Source organism: Carlito syrichta, unplaced genomic scaffold (assembly GCF_000164805.1).
Source record: "Carlito syrichta isolate Samal-C Ts95f unplaced genomic scaffold, Tarsius_syrichta-2.0.1 Scaffold1322, whole genome shotgun sequence".
NCBI classification, from domain to species: domain Eukaryota; kingdom Metazoa; phylum Chordata; class Mammalia; order Primates; family Tarsiidae; genus Carlito; species Carlito syrichta.
Window position 1 is genome coordinate 8,542 of NW_006945418.1, and position 3,778 is coordinate 12,319.

A 3,778-nucleotide genomic window follows, 5' to 3' on the forward strand; every position below is an offset into this window, starting at 1 on the left:
GTGGCCTGCTGTGCTGTGGCAGTGTCCCCAGCTTGAGGAGACAAAGGTCATCAGCCCAGCTGGTAACATGGCTGTGCCAACCCTGTTCCCACCCGCAGTGTGCATGCTCCTACTGTGCCACTCCTGGGCAGCCCTTGTCAGGGCTGCTCCCTCAGATTTTAGCCATTCTGGGCGTGTAGTGGTCTCTCACTATGGTGTGAGTCTACATTATCCTGATGGTCAGTGAGGTTGAGCAACTTTACATGTTGATTGGCTACGTGGGGGCCTTGTTTTGTGATGTGCCTAGTCTTGCTCATTTTTGTACTCAGTTGCCCTTTTTCTGTTTTGTTTTGTAGAAACTCATGATATATTGTAGATAGTAGCGCTGTGTTATATTAGAGTGAATGATAAAAATTGTCAACATTTAACCATGGTCTTCAAATATGTCACCTTTATATGGTTCATCCTAATCTGTGTGTCAAGATCTTGTTGTACTCTTTAACTTGCCGTTTTACTTTTTTTTGAGTCAGGTTCTCACTCTGTCAGCCTGGCTGGAGTGAGTGGCATGCTCATGACCACCGCAGCCTCGACCTCCTGGGCTCAGGTGATCCTTCTGCCTCAGCCTTCCAAGTAGCTGGAACTACAGGCGTGCACCACCGTGCTCGGCTAATATTTTGATTTATTGTAGAGATGAGGTCTCACCAAGTTGCCCAGGCTGGTCTTGAACCCATGGGCTCAGGCAGTCCTCTCACCTTGGCATCCTAAAGTGCTAGGATTATAGGTGTGAGCCACCATGCCCTGCCTTACTCTTTTAATAAACTCTTCTGTGATCAGAAACTGTGTTTTTTCCCCCCGAGTTGAGGTCTCACCCATTGCCCAGGCCTGAGTGCAATGGTACAATAATGGCTCACTCACTACAGCCTTGGTTTCCTGGGTTCAGGCTTTCCTCCCAACTCAGGCTCCCAACTAGTTGGGACTATAGGGACTAAAGGGGTGCGCCACTATGCCTGGCTAGTTTTTAAATTTTTTTGTAGAGATGAGGTCTCGCTGTGTTGCCCAGGCTGGACTCAAACTCCTGGGCTCAAGTAATCTTCCTGCCTTGGCCTCCGTGGTGTTTGGCCCTCTCTTGGGTATCTGGGTCTGCCTGGGGTGTCTGGCCCTGTCCGAGTGTTTGATTCTATCAGAGTTATCTGAATGGTTTTTTCCTTGGTGTCTGTGTCTGTCCTAGATGACTCTCTGTGTCTGTGTGAGGTGTTTAGGTTTGTCTGGGATGTTCAGGTCTGACCAATGTGTCTGGGTTTCTCTGAGGAGTGTGAGTCTGTCTGCAGTGTCTAGGCCTGTCCAGGGTATCTGGACCTTTTCTGGGTATCTGGGTCTATCCTGTGTGTCTGAGCCTGACCAGGGTCTGTGGGGCTGTCCAGGGTAACTGGGTATGTCCGGGGTGTCTGGACCTGTCCAGAGTGTCTGGGCCTGTCTGGTGTTCCTGGGCCTGTCTGGGGTGTCTGGGCCTGTCCAAGGTGTCTATCCCTGTCCTGGGTGTCTTGGCCTATCCGGCGAGTCTGTGCCTGTCCACAGTGTCTGGGTCCTTTTGGAGACTCTGGGCCTGTTCAGGGTGTTTGACCCTGTCCTGCATGTCTGGTCCTGTTCAAGTTTTCTGTCTGGGTCTGTCTGAGTTGTCTGTGCCAGTCTTCAGTTTTCCTCTTGGCCTCTCTGGGGTATCTGGGGTGTCTAGGCCTGTCCAGGGTATCTGGACCTTTTCTGGGTATCTGGGTCTATCCTGTGTGTCTGAGCCTGACCAGGGTCTGTGGGGCTGTCCAGGGTAACTGGGTATGTCCGGGGTGTCTGGACCTGTCCAGAGTGTCTGGGCCTGTCTGGTGTTCCTGGGCCTGACACTATGGACAGTAGGCCCTGTTTGTGTGTCTGGGTCTGTTCGGGATGTCTCAGCATGTCCACAGCGTCTGCTTCTGTCCAGAGTATCTGGATCTGTTTCTTGTTTCTGGACCTGCCTGGGGTTTCTGAGCCTGTTGAGGGGGTGTGGTACTGTCTGAGGTTTCTGGGCCTCTCCCAGGTGTCTGGGTCTGTTCTGGATACCTGTGTCTGTCCCAGGTGTCTTGGTCTGTCCAGTGTTTCTGGGTCTTTCTGAGGTGTCTTGGCCTTTCTGGGATGTTTGGCCCTGTACATGGTATCTGAGCCTGTCTGAGATGTCTGTGTTTACTCTGAGGGTCTTGGCCTGTTCAGAGTATCTGAGCTTGTGCAGGATGTCTGGGCCTGCCAGGGGTATCTGGGCCTGTCTGGGGTGACTGTGTTGGCCTGTCCAGAGTGTCAGGGCCTGTCTGGGGAGTCTGGACCTGTCCAGGGTATCTTTCCCTATACAGGGTATCTGGGTCTGTCTGAGTTTCTGTGCCTATCTATAGGGTCTTGGCCTGTCCAGGGGGTCTGAGCCTTTCCGGGATGACTGGGCTTGCCCGGAGTGTCTGGGCCTGTCCAAGGTGTCTGTGTGGGCCTGTCCAGAGTTCAGACCTGTCTGGGCTATCTGGACCTGTTCATGGTATCCTGGCCAGTCCAGGGCGACTGTCTCCTTACAGAGTGTCTGGGTCTGTTTGGCAAGTCTGGGCCTGTCCATGTTGTCTGACCCTGTTCTTTACATCTGGGCCTGTCCAAAGTTTCTTTCTGAATCTTTCTGAGGTGTCTGGGCCTGTCCGCAGTGTTACTCTGTCTGTGATATCTGGCATGTCCATGGTGTCTGCTTCTACCTTGGGTGTCTTGCTTTGTCCGGGGTGCCTCAGCCTGTGTGATGTCTGGCTCTGTCCAGAGTATTGGGCCATCTCTGGTGTCTGAACCTGTCTGGGTGTCTGGACCTCTCCAGCATGGTGTGGGCCTGTCTCAGGTGTATGAACCTAGCTCATTGTCTGGGCCTATTCTTGCTGTCTATCTATGTCTGTCCAAAGTGTCTTGGTCTCTCCAAGGTTTCTTGGTCTGTCTGGGGTATCCTGGCTTGTCCAGGTTTTCTAGCCACATTCAGGTGTATCTGGAGCTTTCTGGGGTGTTTGGCCTGTCTGAGGAATCGGACCCTGCCCAGGATGACTAGGTGGTCCTGGGGTGTCTGGGCCTGTCTGTGGTGTCCTGCCCTCTCCAGGGTGTCTGAGTTTATTTGAGATGACTGGGCCTTTCTGAGGTGTCTTGGTCTGTCTGAGTTGTTAGGCCTGTCTGGTGTGTCTGGGCTTGTCCACGTGTCTTTGCCTGTCTGGGGTGTCTGGACCTGTCTGTGATGTCTGGGCCTGGTCTTGGTTGTCTGGCCTGTGCGAGGCATCTAGGATTGTCTGTGGTGTCTGGGTTTGACCAGGGTATCTGGGACTGTCCGGGATGTCTGGGCCTGGTCTGGAGTGTCTGGACCTATTTGAGATGTCTGTCTATCTGTGTCTGAGCCTGACCAGGGTATCTGGGCATATCCAGGGTGTCTGGGCCTATCTGAGTTTTCTGGACCTATCGTGTTGGGCCTGTCTGGGGTACATGGTCGTGTCTGGGTTGTCTGAGCCTGACTGGAGTGTCTGGACTTGTCCAATGTGTCTGTCTGGGTCTATCTGAGGTGTCTGGGCCGGTCCAAGGTATCTGAGCCTGTGTAAGATTTCTGGGCCTGCCTGTGGTGTCTAGGCTTGAAGGGGTGTCTGGGCCTGTCTGGGGTATTTGGGCCTGTCCGAGATGTCTGGGCCTATCCAGAACGTCTGGGTCTGTCTAAGTTGACTGTCCCTGTCTAGAGTGACGGCCTGTCCAGGGAGTCTGGGCTTCTCCAGGGAGTCTG